General features: G+C 46.2%; 1 pseudogene; it reads left to right on the top strand.

Annotated features, from left to right (window-relative positions):
• The first annotated feature begins 11,858 nt into the window (after positions 1 to 11,858).
• The window catches only part of LOC135532137 (oxysterol-binding protein-related protein 8-like), a 31,176-nt pseudogene continuing 25,921 nt past the window's right edge, over positions 11,859 to 17,113 (top strand).

Raw genomic sequence — 17,113 nt, 5'->3', positions numbered from 1 at the left:
CAGTTCCAATTCAGCCATTATTTTAGGACAAGCTTCTCAAAAGAGGCAAGATATAGGTCCAGTTACAAATCAAGCTCAGAGATACTCCTAGAAATTGGCCCAGTCTCAAATCAACTTCTAGATATAGGCCCAGTCCCAAATCAACTCCTAGATATAGGCCCAGTTCCAAATCAACTTCTAGATATAGGCCCAGATCCAATCAAGTTCTCCCAAATCAACTCGATATAGGACCAGTCCCAAATCAACTCCTAGATATTGGCCCAGTCTCAAATCCTAGATATAGGCCCAGTCCAACTCCTACGATATAGGCCCAGTTCCAAATCAACTCGATATAGGCCCAATGTGGCGGTTTAACAGAAACAGAGTTCCAAATCAAGCGTTGTCAATGGCACAAGATGACTACCCGCAGAGAGGGGTGACAAATGAAACATAAAGTCCCTCTATGGATAGCTGGGTTGCGGCGACAGGCTGCAGCCCTGTTCACAAATAATCACCATTATTTTGGACAAGCTTCTCCAAAAGGGGCAAGATATGGGGTCAGTTACAAATCAACTCAGAGATATAGGCCCAGTCCCAATATAGGCCCAGCTCCTAGATATAGGACCAGTCCCAAATCAGCTCCTAGATATAGGCAAATCCCAGTTCCAAATCAACTCCTAGATATAATCCCAATCCCAAATCAACTCCTAGCTCCCAGCCCATTTCCCCTGATAGATCTGAAAAGATTGGATGGGTATATGCAACAGGGTTAAAGTGATGTAGGGACTAGGGATTGAATTGGGATTGTGTTTCTGAGTGGCGCAGCGGTCTAAGGCACTGCATCTCAGTGCTTGAGGCGTCACTACAGAATCCAAGCTGTATCACAACCGGCCGTGATTGGGGTCCCATAGGGTGGCACACAATTGGCCCAGCTTTGGCCGGTGTGGCCGTCATTGTAAATAAGAATGTGTTCTTTAACTTGGCTAGTTAAATAAGGTTAAATCAATTTAATAAAAACAAGTTATTTAAGGGTTCTTTAAACGACACGTCAAATTTTTGAATGGTCTCTTTGTCCTGTTGTCTAAAGGAGAACTCACCAGACCCATTGTCAGTTTGCACAGTAAGCAAAGCAGCCTTTTCATTTGCCGTTAGTTCGTTTTTGTTGTCGGAGCTTTGTAGTTACCAGCCGGAGTTTTGTGGTGCCAGCCGTGCGTCATTTTTGCCCGTTTCTAAATGTAGAATCGGTTTGCAAGTTTCGACCGGCACTCTGTTCAGAGGTGCTGATTACTCTCGGCCGGTGGGCCTCCAACAATCTAGCGGTCTGTCCGTGCCTTTAGTGTGTGTGAACTGTCTGTCTGCACAATAAGGCAGGCAAGATAGCAGTGAATAGGCTTTGAGTAGCCTGATTACCCAAGAGCCTCTCCTTCAAGCCTAAACTCATATCTCTCTTTTTTCTCTCTCTCTCCCCTTTCTCTGGGTTTTGGTAATGAGATGGTGTTCGTGGCATAACCAATTTCCTTTTTGAAGATGGAGGAGACAAACCCTAGAGTCTCACTGAGTGTGCCCCGACCCAACCCTAGTGCCCTAGACCATATATTGGTAATAGGAAGGGTCCTTCTAAGTGCACTTGGGGCCACTTATCGACCTTGTCTCCATGGAGATGAGCTTGTTCAGTTTGTTCTGAGGATGTGTGGAGCCTGGAGGAGCCTCTCAAGGGCCCCTCTCCAGTCTGTCATCTTTTCATCCCACGACATTGTCCTCGGATCTCCACAAAACGAGACATGTTGTTGAAAACATCCATATATATGACATAGCATGTTTTTTTTTCAAACCCAACAGCAGCTTTTGATTCTGCTTGTGAGACGATCAATCTTGTAATAATCATTCTATTTCATAGGCCTAATACATATTGTAATTGTTGACAACCCTCAATAGTAGCTCTTGATTGTGCTGCGTATGTTGAGGTGGTTGTGGTAGGAGATCTCAGGAGACATATCATATGCCCTTATGTCTAATAGAATTGGTAGTCTGTGAATCGTCTTCAGTATTTTATATTCATGGTATTTATGGTTATGAGAGCAGTCGTGGCCAAAAGAACACAAATATTAATTGCCAAAAAGTTTGCTGCTTCAGTGTCTTTAGATATTTTTGTCAGATGTTAAGATGGAATACTGATGTAAAATTACAAGCATTTCATAGTGTCAAAGGCTTTTATTGATAATTACAAGAAGTTGATGCAAAGAGTCAATATTTGCAGTGTTGACCCTTTTTTCAAGACCTCTGCAATCTGCCCTGGCATGCTGTCAATTAACTTCTGGGCCACATCCTGACTGATGGCAGCCCATTCTTGCATAATCAATGCTTGGAGTTTGTCAGAATTTGTGGGTTTTTGTTTGTCCACCCCACCTCTTGAGGATTGACCACAAGTTCTCAATGGGATTAAGGTCTGGGGAGTTTCCTTGCCATGGACCCAAAATATTGATGGTTTGTTCCCGAGCCACTTAGTTATCACTTTTGCCTTATGGCAAGGTGCTCCATCATGCTGGAAAAGGCATTGTTCGTCACCAAACTGTTCCTGGATGGTTGGGAGGAGTTGCTCTCAGAGGATGTGTTGGTACCATTCTTTATTCATGGCTGTGAGTAAGACCACTCCCTTGGCTGAGAAGCAACCCCACACATAAATGGTCTCAGGATGCTTTACTGTTGGCATGACACAGGACTGATGTCTTCTCCAGACAAGCTTTTTCCAGATGCCCCAAACAATCGGAAAGGGGATTCATCAGAGAAAATGACTTTACCCCAGTCCTCAGCAGTCCAATCCCTGTACCTTTTGCAGAATCAGTCTGTTCCTGCTGTTTTTCCTGGAGAGAAGTGGCTTCTTTGCTGCCATCCTCCAAAAGTCTTCGCCTCACTGTGCGTGCAGATGCACTCACACCTGCCTACTGCCATTCCTGAGCAGCTCTGGTGGTGGTGCCCCGATCCCGCAGCTGAATCAACTTTAGGAGACGGTTCTGGCGCTTGCTGGACTTTCTTGGTCGCCCTGAAGCCTTCTTCACAACAATTGAACCGCTCGTCTTGAAGTTCTTGATCCGAAAAATTGTTGATTTAGGTGCATTCTTACTGGCAGCAATATCCTTGCCTGTGAAGCCCTTTTTGTGCAAAGCAATGATGACGGCAAGCGTTTCCTTGCAGGTAACCATGATTGACAGAGGAAGAAGATTCCAGGCACCACCCTCCTTTTGATGCTTCCAGTCTGTTTTCAAACTCAATCAGCATGACAGAGTGATCTCCAGCCTTGTCTCGCCAGCACTCACACCTGTGTTAACGAGAGAATCGCTGACATGATGTCAGCTGGTCCTTTTGTGGCAGGGCTGAAATGCAGTGGAAATGTTTTTTGGGGGATTCAGTTCATTTGCATGGCAAATGCATGTTTATTGTTTACTCCATGTGTAACTCTGTGTTGCTGTATGTTCACACTGCTATGCTTTATCTTGGCCAGGTCGCAGTTTTAATGAAAACTTGTTCTCAACTAGCCTACCTGGTTAAATAAAGGTGAAATAAAATACATTAAATAAAAGAGGGACTTTGCAATTAATTGCAATTCATCTGATCACTCTTCATAACATTCTGGAGTATATGCAAATTGCCATCATACAAACTGAGGCAGCAGACTTTGTGAAAATTAATATTTGTGTCATTCTCAACTTTTGGCAACAACTGTAGAATCCATACCAGAGCATTGGCCTCTGATGCTCAACGTGTCCCTTCTCCACTTGTTAATGACGTAAGGTGCGTTTTACAGCGGGCATTAATTTGACACAGATAAAGACAGGGCCCTGTCTCTGTTTGTTTTATAGCTGGAGAGCTGCTTCGTGCTGGAGCCAGCCGAATGATTTGGAGCTTGTTACCACACTGATTTATCCTTGTAATACAGCGGTGGAAAGATCAGAACGAGCAGTAAATCTCTCCTCGTAAATTGTAATATATAGCATTGAGCGGTAGCTATGATAACCTGCTGCTTTCCAGCCCGGGACTACAGTAGGCTATGAATGATTATCTACACCGCTGCCGTCCATCTTTTAAAGCTTTAGAATTTCTCACTAATGGACCTTATCACAGAGTAACGGGTTGACTACTTAATAATCCCCTTAGTTTGAAGTTTGTCAACCGGAAGGCATTTAGCGATAAATCCCTGAAGAGGACCTGTCAAGTTCGACAGAATCTGTTAATGTCAGATCTCAGATCAGATGTTGACGTTGATCTATGCACTGTTTGGATCCAGGCTGGTTGTTTGAGCAGCTTAACCTTGGATATCTCTCATAGTTGTCTCTTAATGGCTGCAGTGAGTACAGCAGATTGAGAACGTCCTCTCTGACTCAGTGGCAATGTTCCTCCTGTTAGTGTTCTGGCTATCTGCTTTGGCACACACAAGGTCCTATTTCTCTCTCTCTCTCTCTCTGTGTGTGTGTGTGTGTGTGTGTGTGTGTGTGTGTGTGTGTGTGTGTGTGTGTGTGTGTGTGTGTGTGTGTGTGTGTGTGTGTGTGTGTGTGTGTGTGTGTGTGTGTGTGTGTGTGTGTGGTTGGCACCAGGGGGCTGTGTCAATCACAGCTCATTTTCTATCAGATGTTGTCAATCTCACACCAGTGAATCAGAAACAACACTTTAAGACAGCTGTCATACTGATCTGCTTTTCAGACTGCTGAGATCGAGGATGCATCCCTACTCCCTATATAGTGCACTGCATTTTACCACAGTCATATGGGCCATAAAGACAATTTGGGACGCAATCCTAATGATTTATTCACAAGCTCCCTTGCTGTGCAACATGCAGGTGATTGAACTCACACATGTGGTGAACACAGTTGAACTTCCCCTACTTTCATCTTAGTGGGAGCATTAGTGGGAACCTGGATTAGAATTAGTGGGCTATAAGGTTCTATTATCAGGGCCAGGTGTTTAGCCCCTGACAGAGAAATCCCATGTCATCTCTGAAAGTGCCGTAACTTTCCAAATGCCAATGTATCTTGTGGACTTGGTGAAGCCTGTCTCCTGTGGGCGTCATGTCGCTGTGTACCATCTGCATCCTAAAATCCGGTACCCTGTATATAGTGTGTAGGGAATAGGGTGTGATTTGGGACTTAGCCTGGCTATCTGACTCATAAAACCAAACTAGGGCTGGGAACTGACCTCACGATACAATGTTATCACTATACCAAATATCTCCTACATCTGCACATTGATCTGGTACTGGTACTCCCTGTGTATAGCTCCACATTGATCTGGTACTCCCTGTGTATAGCTCCTCATTGATCTGGTACTGGTACTCCCTGTGTATAGCTCCACATTGATCTGGTACTCCCTGTGTATAGCTCCTCATTGATCTGGTACTCCCTGTGTATAGCTCCACATTGATCTGGTACTGGTACTCCCTGTGTATAGCTCCACATTGATCTGGTACTCCCTGTGTATAGCTCCACATTGATCTGGTACTCCCTGTGTATAGCTCCACATTGATCTGGTACTCCCTGTGTATAGCTCCACATTGATCTGGTACTGGTACTGATCTGGTACTCCCTGTGTATAGCTCCACATTGATCTGGTACTCCCTGTGTATAGCTCCACATTGATCTGGTACTCCCTGTGTATAGCTCCACATTGATCTGGTACTCCCTGTATATAGCTCCACATTGATCTGGTACTCCCTGTGTATAGCTCCACATTGATCTGGTACTGGTACTCCCTGTGTATAGCTCCACATTGATCTGGTACTCCCTGTGTATAGCTCCACATTGATCTGGTACTCCCTGTGTATAGCTCCACATTGATCTGGTACTCCCTGTATATAGTCCACACTCCCTGTGTATAGCTCCACATTGATCTGGTACTCCCTGTGTATAGATCCACATTGATCTGGTACTCCCTGTATATAGCTCCACATTGATCTGGTACTCCCTGTGTATAGCTCCACATTGATCTGGTACTCCCTGTATATAGCTCCTCATTGATCTGGTACTCCCTGTATATAGCTCCACATTGATCTGGTACTCCCTGTATATAGCTCCACATTGATCTGGTACTCCCTGTATATAGCTCCTCATTGATCTGGTACTGGTACCCTGTATATAGCTCCACATTGATCTGGTACTGGTACTCCCTGTATATAGCTCCACATTGATCTGGTACTGGTAGCTCCCTGTATATAGCTCCACATTGATCTGGTACTGGCTCCACATTGATCTCCCTGTATATAGCTCCACATTGATCTGGTACTGGTACTACCTGTATATAACTCCTCATTGATCTGGTACTGGTACTCCCTGTATATAACTCCTCATTGATCTGGTACTGGTACTCCCTGTATATAACTCCTCATTGATCTGGTACTGGTACTCCCTGTGTATAGCTCCACATTGATCTGGTACTCCCTGTGTATAGCTCCTCATTGATCTGGTACTGGTACTACCTGTATATAGCTCCACATTGATCTGGTATCTGTATAGTACTGGTACTCCTGGTACTCCCTGTATATAACTCCTCATTGATCTGGTACTGGTACTCCCTGTATATAGTACCCCACATTGATCTTGTACTGGTACTCCCTGTATATAGCTCCACATTGATCTGGTACTGGTACTCCCTGTATATAGCTCCACATTGATCTGGTACTGGTGTTCCCTGTATATAGCTCCACATTGATCTGGTGGTACTGGTACTCCCTGTATATAGCTCCACATTGATCTGGTACTGGTACTCCTGTATAAGCCCCACATTGATCTGGTACTCCCTGTATATAGCTCCACATTGATCTGGTACTGGTACTTCCTGTATATAGCTCCACATTGATCTGGTACTGGTACTCCTGTATATAGCTCCACATTGATCTGGTACTGGTACTACCTGTATATAACTCATTGATCTGGTACTGGTACTACCTTTATATAGCTCCACATTGATCTGGTACTGGTACTACCAGTGTATAGCTCCACATTGATCTGGTACTGGTACCAGTACTCTGCTGCCTGTGATAGACATTGATCTGGTACTCCTGGTAACAAATCGCTGACTCCCTGGAGACCTCCACATTGATTTATCTCCCTCACCAACTCTCAAACATCAGCTATCTGAGCAGCTAACCGTATCGCTGCAGCTGTACATAATCTATTGTAAAAGCCCACCCATTTTCACCTATAACTCCTCATGATCTGGTACTTACTACCTTATTTAGCTCCACTGAGTTGCACACCAATATCTCTACCTGTACATGATCATTTACTGGTACTCATATAGCCCCACATTTCTGTTACTGGTTCCCTGTATATAACTCCTCATTTTGCACACCAATACTCTCTATCTGTACTGATCATTTATCAATCAGTGTTAATCTGCAATATTGTAATTATTCGCCTACCTCCTCATGCCTTTTGCACACATTGTATATAGACTCCCCTTTTTTTCTACTGTGTTATTGACTTGTTAATTGTTTACTCCACGTGTAACTCTGTGTTGTCTGTTCACACTGCTATGCTTTATCTTGGCCAGGTCGCAGTTGTAAATGAGAACTTGTTCTCAACTAGTATATAACTCCTCCTACCTGGTTAAGCTAAATCTGGTGAATGTGTATAAATTGATCTGGTAACTCCCTGTATATAACTCCTCATTGATCTGGTACTGGTACTCCCTGTATATAACTCCTCATTGATCTGGTACTCCCTGTATATAACTCCTCATTGATCTGGTACTGGTACTTCCTGTATATAACTCCTCATTGATCTGGTACTGGTACTCCCTGTATATAACTCCTCATTGATCTGGTACTGGTACTCCCTGTATATAACTCCTCATTGATCTGGTACTGGTACTCCCTGTATATAACTCCTCATTGATCTGGTACTGGTACTCCCTGTATATAACTCCTCATTGATCTGGTACTGGTACTCCCTGTATATAACTCCTCATTGATCTGGTACTCCCTGTATATAACTCCTCATTGATCTGGTACTGGTACTCCCTGTATATAGCTCCTCATTGATCTGGTACTGGTACTACCTGTATATAACTCCTCATTGATCTGGTACTCCCTGTGTGTAGCTCCATTCTTGTGTATTTCTTTATTATTATCATTTTTTAACTCTGCATCTTCGGGAAAGGTTCGTAAGCAAGTATTTCACTATAAAGTCTACACCAATTGTATTTGGTGCATTTGATTTGATACTAATGTGCAAATACACTACTGGTCAAAGGTTCGAGAACACCTACTTATGCAAGGGTTTTTCTTTATTTTATTGTTTTCTACATCGTAGAGTAATAGTGAAGACATCAAAACTATGAAATAACACAAAGAATCATGTAGTAACCAAAAAAGTGTTAAATATAAAATGTATTTTGATTTGTTTGAGATTCTTCAAAGTAGCCACCCTTTGCCTTGATGACAGCATTGCATACTCTTGGCATTCTCTCAACCAGCTTCATAAGGTAATCACCTGGAATGCATTTCAATTAACAGGTGTGCCTTCTTAAAATATCATTTGTGTAATGTATTTCCTTTTAATGCGTTTCAGCCAATCAGTTGTGTCGTGACAAGGTAGGGGGGTATACAGAAGACAGCCCTATTTGCTATAAGACCAAGTCCATATTATGGCAAGAACAGCTCAAATAAGCGAAGAGAAATGACAGTCCAGCATTACTTTAAGATATGAAGGTCAGTTAATACGGGACATTTCAAGAACTTTGTCAGTTTCTTCAAGTGCCGTCTCAAAAACCATCAAGCGCTATGATGAAACTGGCTCTCATGAGGACCGCCATAGGAATGATCGACACAGAGTTACCTCTGCTGAAGAGGATAAGTTCATTAGAGTTACCAGCCTAAGAAATTGCACCCCAAATAAATATAACAGACACATCTCAACATCAACAGTTCAGAGGAGACTGTGTGAATCAGGCATTCATGATCGAATTGCTGCAAAGAAACCACTACTAAAGGACACCAATAATAAGAAGAGACTTGCTTGGGCCAAGAAACATTATCAATGGACATTAGAATGGTGGAAATTTGTCCTTTGGTCTGATGAGTCCAAATTGGAGATTTTGGTTCCAACCGCTATGTCTTTGTGAGATTCAGTGTGGATGAATGGATGATCTCTGCATGTGAATTTCCCAACGTAAAGCATTAAGAAGGAGGTGTTATGTTGTGGGGATACGCCATCCCATCTGGTTTGCGCATAGTGGGACTATCATTTGTTTTTCAACAGGACAATGACTCAACACACCTTCAGGCTGGTTAAGGGCAATTTTACCAAGAAGGAGAGTGATGGAGGGCTGTATCAGATGACCTGACCTCCACAATCCCCCGACCTCAAACAAATTAAGATAGTTTGGAATTAGTTGGATTAGTGCTCAGCATATGTGGGAATTCCTTCAAGACTGTTGGAAAAACATTCCAGGTGAAGCTGGTTGAGAGAATGCCAAGAGTGTGGCTATTTGAAGAATCTCAAAAATAAAATATATTTTGATTTGTTTTACCATTTTTTGGTTACTACATGATTCTATGTGTTATTTCATAGTTTTGATGTCTTTACTATTATTCTACAATGTAGAAAATAGTTTAAAAAATTAAGAAAAACCCATGAATGAGTAGGTGTTCTAAAACTTTTGACCGGTAGTGTACATGTATTGTGATTTTATATGTAGTGTGATTCGATACTGTGATTTTCCATCAATTTGATATTCCAAACATATTTCTCACCTTATGTCTGCTGCAGAAACAAGAGAGAGCATGAGAAAATGAGTTTCGATTGGTCAGGGAAATGAAAGTACTGAAAACATGTTGGCTCACTATTTCAAAAAAAGATGGAGAACAAGCTATAGGATGAAAAAAACTCTTCCTACAGTAGCGCTACTTTGAGTCAAATTTTGATGTATCATCCAAAATAATATTGTAATATGTAACTATACATTTTGTCCCACATCACTAATCCAAATGATATTATCAGTCTATAACTGTGTGCCTCTGTGTCTGTCCTTCCTGACTCTGCGCTCATTACAAAATGGGCTGTGAGGATGGAGGCACTGGCCATTAAATATTCAGAGGGACTGGAGCCTTCTGGTAAAGAGCAGGGCCTGTACACAGGGGACCGGGAGCCTTCTGCTACACAGGGGACCACTCTGGAGCCTTCTGGTAAAGAGCAGGGCTTGTACACAGGGGACTGCTCTGGAGCCTTCTGGTAAAGAGCAGAGCCTGTACACAGGGGACTGCTCTGGAGCCTTCTGGTAAAGAGCAGGGCTTGTACACAGGGGACTGCTCTGGAGCCTTCTGGTAAAGAGCAGGGCCTGTACACAGGGGACTGCTCTGGAGCCTTCTGGTAAAGAGCAGAGCCTTACACAGGGGACTGCTCTGGAGCCTTCTGGTAAAGAGCAGGGCCTGTACACAGGGGACTGCTCTGGAGCCTTCTGGTAAAGAGCTGGGCTTGTACACAGGGGACTGCTCTGGAGCCTTCTGGTAAAGAGCAGGGCCTGTACACATGGGACTGCTCTGGAGCCTTCTGGTTGTACACAGGGGACTGCTCTGGAGCCTTCTGGTAAAGAGCAGGGCCTGTACACAGGGGACTGCTCTGGAGCCTTCTGGTAAAGAGCAGGGCCTGTACACAGGGGACTGCTCTGGAGCCTTCTGGTAAAGAGCAGGGCCTGTACACAGGGGACTGCTCTGGAGCCTTCTGGTAAAGAGCTGGTACACAGGGGACTGCTCTGGAGCCTTCTGGTAAAGAGCTGGGCTTGTACACAGGGGACTGGAGCTTCTGGTAAAGAGCAGGGCTTGTACACAGGGGACTGCTCAGGAGCCTTCTGGTAAAGAGCAGGGCTTGTACACAGGGGACTGCTCTGGAGCCTTCTGGTAAAGAGCAGGCCTGTACACAGGGGACTGCTCTGGAGCCTTCAGCAGGGCTTGGGACTGCTCTGGAGCCTTCTGGTAAAGAGCAGGGCTTGTACACAGGGGACTGCTCTGGAGCCTCTGGTAAAGAGCAGGGCCTGTACACAGGGGACTGCTCTGGAGCCTTCTAAAGAGCAGGGCTGTACACAGGGGACTGCTCTGGAGCCTTCTGGTAAAGAGCAGGGCTTGTACACAGGGGACTGCTCTGGAGGTAAAGAGCAGGGCTTGTACACAGGGGACTGCTCTGGAGCCTTCTGGTAAAGAGCAGGGCTTGTACACAGGGGACTGCTCTGGAGCCTTCTGGTAAAGAGCAGGGCCTGTACACAGGGGACTGCTCTGGAGCCTTCTGGTAAAGAGAGGGCTACACAGGGGACTGCTCTGCCTTCTAAAGAGCAGGGCTACACAGGGGACTGCTCTGGAGCCTTCTGGTAAAGAGCAGGGCTTGTACACAGGGACTGCTCTGGAGCCTCTGGTAAAGAGCAGGGCCTGTACACAGGGGACTGCTCTGGAGCCTTCTGGTAAAGAGCAGGGCTTGTTGCTCTGGAGCCTTCTGGTAAAGAGCAGGGCCTGTACACAGGGGACTGCTCTGGAGCCTTCTGGTAAAGAGCAGGGCTTGTACACAGGGGACTGCTCTGGAGCCTTCTGGTAAAGAGCAGGGCTTGTCAGGGGACTGCTGCTGTTCTCTCACAACAGCCACTGGGATTTAAAGGAGAGAGCCTTGCTGAAAGTACTCTCCATTTAGTCTGACCTTGCTGACGGACGGTGTTTGGTGGCTCTGGGGTAAAGTTTCGCCTAGGTACAGATTTAGGATCAGTTTCTCCTTCCCCAATCCGAACCTTAACTATTAGTGGGTAAAATGCTAAACTGACCCAAGGTCAGCGTCTAGGGGCAACTTCACCCTACACCATTTCAGTGCCTCAGGGACACATGGAGGGCGTTTGGGCTGATTGTTTCTCTCTTTTCAGGTTTCGACCGGGGGAAAGAAGATTCCCTGCCTCCGAAAGAGGACTCGTCTCACTCCATATCCAAGAGCAAGGTAGGGTCCAAAAATACACCCCAGACTTCCTCTCCTCTCACAGCTCTTTCTCCTTTCTCTCTTTACAGGATGTACAAGGTCAGAAAACACCCATCCACTCACTCTGAAGCAGAAACCTTGGAAATCGACTTTATTTCTTTGGCCAAAGTCCCCAACCATTAAAGCATCATGCTTTACCATCAACTCTTTATGAGCAAGTAGGAGAGTAGATGAGAGTAGGAAGGGAGGGTGCTGATGAAACCCATTTCAGTGTGTAAGACATAGTCCTAATGAGACCAGAGATTAAGAGAGTTACTGTAAAAGAACAAGCCAACAACTTCAACCTCGCCACGGCTGTGAGCTTCATTCATTGTTAATCACATGTACATCAAACCATCATCCAACACAGAAACCCAACCATTCCAGGCCTCTCTCAACAGCACCCACTGTTCAACTTCCAGTGAGAACTAAGTCCTAGGGTTGCAAAATTCTGGTTACTTTCCCAAACATCCAAGGTTCTATAGAAATCCTGGTTGGTGGATTCCATTGAATAGGAGAGAGAAAGAGAGGGGAGTGTGCTGAAATAACAGTGGGCTGGATTTGAACCCACGCTACAATGGTATATTTGTTCTATAGGCAGCGGCTGTTCTGTTTTTCCAATAATAAAACAGTGACAGCATAAATATATACATAAATACCAGTCCTCTCCTCTTTACTCCAGTCCTCTGCACTTTACTCCAGTCCTCTCCTCTTTACTCCAGTCCTCTCCTCTTTACTCCAGTCCTCTCCTCTTTACTCCAGTCCTCGGCTCTTTACTCCAGTCCTCTCCTCTTTACTCCAGTCCTCTGCTCTTTACTCCAGTCCTCTCCTCTTTACTCCAGTCCTCTCCTCTTTACTCCAGTCCTCTGCTCTTTACTCCAGTCCTCTCCTCTTTACTCCAGTCCTCTCCTCTTTACTCCAGTCCTCTCCTCTTTACTCCAGTCCTCTGCTCTTTACTCCAGTCCTCTCCTCTTTACTCCAGTCCTCTCCTCTTTACTCCAGTCCTCTCCTCTTTACTCCAGTCCTCTCCACTTTACTCCAGTCCACTCCTCTTTACTCCAGTCCTCTCCTCTTTACTCCGGTCCTCTGCTCTTTACTCCAGTCCTCTCCTCTTTACTCCAGTCCTCTCCTCTTTACTCCGGTCCTCTGCTCTTTACTCCAGTCCTCTCCTCTTTACTCCAGTCCTCTGCTCTTTACTCCAGTCCTCTCCTCTTTACTCCAGTCCTCTCCTCTTTACTCCAGTCCTCTCCTCTTACTCCAGTCCTCTCCCTTTACTCCAGTCCTCTCCCTCTTTACTCCAGTCCTCTCCTCTTTACTCCAGTCCTCTCCTCTTTACTCCAGTCCTCTCCTCTTTACTCCAGTCCTCTCCTCTTTACTCCAGTCCTCTCCTCTTTACTCCAGTCCTCTCCTCTTACTCCAGTCCTCTCCTCTTTACTCCGGTCCTCTGCTCTTTACTCCGGTCCTCTGCTCTTTACTCCAGTCCTCTGCACTTTACTCCAGTCCTCTCCTCTTTACTCCAGTCCTCTCCTCTTTACTCCAGTCCTCTCCTCTTTACTCCGGTCCTCTGCACTTTACTCCGGTCCTCTCCTCTTTACTCCGGTCCTCTCCTCTTTACTCCGGTCCTCTCCTCTTTACTCCGGTCCTCTCCTCTTTACTCCAGTCCTCTCCTCTTTACTCCAGTCCTCTCCTCTTTACTCCAGTCCTCTGCACTTTACTCCAGTCTTTACTCCCTCTCCAGTCCTCTGCTCTTTACTCCAGTCCTCTGCTCTTTACTCCAGTCCTCTCCTCTTTACTCCAGTCCTCTCCTCTTTACTCCAGTCTTTACTCCAGTCCTCTGCTCTTTACTCCAGTCCTCTCCTCTTTACTCCAGTCCTCTGCTCTTTACTCCAGTCCTCTCCTCTTTACTCCAGTCCTCTCTGCTCTTTACTCCAGTCCTCTCCTCTTTACTCCAGTCCTCTGCTCTTTACTCCAGTCCTCTCCACTTTACTCCAGTCCTCTCCTCTTTACTCCAGTCCTCTCCTCTTTACTCCGGTCCTCTCCTCTTTACTCCAGTCCTCTGCTCTTTACTCCAGTCTCTGCACTTTACTCCAGTCCTCTCCTCTTTACTCCAGTCCTCTCCTCTTTACTCCAGTCCTCTGCTCTTTACTCCAGTCCTCTGCAATTTACTCCAGTCTTCTCCTCTTTACTCCAGTCCTCTGCTCTTTACTCCAGTCCTCTCCTCTTTACTCCAGTCCTCTCCTCTTTACTCCAGTCCTCTCCTCTTTACTCCAGTCCTCTGCTCTTTACTCCAGTCCTCTGCTCTTTACTCCAGTCCTCTCCTCTTTACTCCAGTCCTCTCCTCTTTACTCCAGTCCTCTCCTCTTTACTCCAGTCCTCTGCTCTTTACTCCAGTCCTCTGCTCTTTACTCCAGTCCTCTCCTCTTTACTCCAGTCCTCTCCTCTTTACTCCAGTCCTCTCCTCTCCCTCTTTACCCCAGTCCTCTCCTCTTTACTCCATTTCTCCTCTGAGCTCTTTACTCCAGTCCTCTGCCTTTACTCCAGTCCTCCCTCTTTACTCCAGTCCTCTGCTCTTTATCCAGTCCTCCTCTTTACTCCTGGTCCTCAGCTCTTACTCAGTCATCTCCTCTTTACTCCAGTCCTCTCCTCTTTACTCCAGCTCTTTACTCAGTCCTAAACTTTACTCCAGTCCTCTCCTCTTTACTCCAGCTCTCCTCTTTACTCCAGTCCTCTGCCTCTTTACTCCAGTCCTCTCCTCTTTACTCAGTCCTCTCCAACTACTCCTCCTCTCCTCTTTACTCCAGTCCTTCCATCTTTACTCCAGTCCTCTCCTTTATCATGGTGGTATCAGCCTCTTGTTGTCTCCAGGTCCTCAGGAAACTCCTCCAAGGCTCTTTATCCAGACATTCACTTTACTCCAGTCAAGCCAAGTTTGCCTCCAGACACCAGATGAGTGTGTGTTACCTCCAGACCTCAGACTCCAGTCTGTGTGTGCCTCCAGACACCAGATGAGTGTGTCCTCCAGACACCAGATGAGTGTGTTAAGTGGCCCTGCAGACATGAAGCTCTCCCCTGCTATCTCTGTACCTCTGCATGGACACCATTAGGCCCTGGATGAGTCATGCCTGTGTTGAATCCAGACACCAGATGCAGGACTAAACAAAGGGCTTGACAGGCTGTGCAGGGCATCCAAGGCCCACAGCGTTGTTCGTGGTGCCTCAGACACCAGATGAGTATTGCAGGACTTCCATTGGGGACACCAGATGAGTGTGTTGTCTTCCAGACACCAGATGAGGCTCCTTTATTGACATTCACTTCAGAAGCCAGAAAAGCCAAGTGTGCCTCCAGACACCAGATGAGTGTGTGTGTACCTCCAGACACCAGATGAGTGTGTGTGTGCCTCCAGACACCAGATGAGTGTGTGCCTCCAGACACCAGATGAGTGTGTGTTTACCTCCAGACACCAGATGAGTGTGTGTGTACCTCCAGACACCAGATGAGTGTGTGTGTGCCTCCAGACACCAGATGAGTGTGTGTGCCTCCAGACACCAGATGAGTGTGTGTGTGCCTCCAGACACCAGATGAGTGTGTGTTTACCTCCAGACACCAGATGAGTGTGTGTTTACCTCCAGACACCAGATGAGTGTGTGTGTACCTCCAGACACCAGATGAGTGTGTGTGTGCCTCCATACACCAGATGTGTGTGTGTACCTCCAGACACCAGATGAGTGTGTGTTTACCTCCATACACCAGATGAGTGTGTGTGTACCTCCAGACACCAGATGAGTGTGTGTGCCTCCAGACACCAGATGAGTGTGTGTTTACCTCCATACACCAGATGAGTGTGTGTGCCTCCAGACACCAGATGAGTGTGTGTGCCTCCAGACACCAGATGAGTGTGTGCCCAGACCTCCATACACCAGATGAGTGTGTGTGTGCCTCCAGACACCAGATGAGTGTGTGTGTACCTCCATACACCAGATGAGTGTGTGTTTACCTCCATACACCAGATGAGTGTGTGTGCACCTCCATACACCAGATGAGTGTGTGTGTACCTCCAGACACCAGATGAGTGTGTGGTACCTCCATACACCAGATGAGTGTGTGTGTACCTCCATACACCAGATGAGTGTGTGTACCTCCATACACCAGATGAGTGTGTGTACCTCCATACACCAGATGAGTGTGTGTGTACCTCCATACACCAGATGAGTGTGTGTGTACCTCCATACACCAGATGAGTGTGTGTTTACCTCCATACACCAGATGAGTGTGTGTGTACCTCCAGACACCAGATGAGTGTGTGTGTACCTCCAGACACCAGATGAGTGTGTGTGTACCTCCAGACACCAGATGAGACCACACCAGATGAGTGTGTGTTTACCTCCATACACCAGATGAGTGTGTGTGTGTACCTGGTATGATCGGGTAAATCAATCTGACTGGTGCTAAAGTTTGAGTGGCGCCCAGACAACTCTAATACAGCAGTCTATTGGATGGGATTAATGATTTCCCAGGGACTCAAAGTGCTTTATATAGTAAGAGGGGTAACTCACCTCATCCAACCGCCAATGTGTAGCACCCACCCACCTCATTTTGAGCCAGACAGCTCCCCAGTTTGGGCCAGACAGATCCCCAGTTTGGGCCAGACAGCTCCCCAGTTCGGGCCAGACAGCTCCCCACATGCTCATCACATCCAGTAATACAGTAAAACTTCTGTCCTAGTGTCACCAGATGGAAACTGTTTGTCTCAGGTTAGAAGGGCACTAGTGAGCCATTCCCAGCTGACTATACGCTCACTTCCTCCTCCATGTCTCCACAGTCAGAGTCCAAGCTCTACAATGGCTCCGACAAGGATGTCTCGTCGATGTTTGTGGTAACAAGCTCACCAAGAAGGAGTCGCTCAAGGTAAGTAGGGAGACTTACAGCAGAGACCAGCCTCAGGATGATCTTATAGTAAGTAGCTTGTCAGAACGGCCCTGTTTCTGTTGCGTGAGGCAGCTTGATGTAGAAGTACAACCCCTGAACAGGACTCTAGACATTAAGGGAGACACTGTAGCGTGATGTTTGTGTGTGGCGCCTGCAGGTACAGCTAGGGGAGACACTGTAGCGTGATGTTTATGTGTGGCCCCTGCAGGTACAGCTAGGGGAGACACTATAGA

This window comes from Oncorhynchus masou, unplaced genomic scaffold (assembly GCF_036934945.1).
Source record: "Oncorhynchus masou masou isolate Uvic2021 unplaced genomic scaffold, UVic_Omas_1.1 unplaced_scaffold_1742, whole genome shotgun sequence".
NCBI lineage: Eukaryota > Metazoa > Chordata > Actinopteri > Salmoniformes > Salmonidae > Oncorhynchus > Oncorhynchus masou.
The sequence above is the reverse complement of the archived record's forward strand: the minus strand, read 5'-3'. Positions and strand labels throughout refer to the sequence as shown.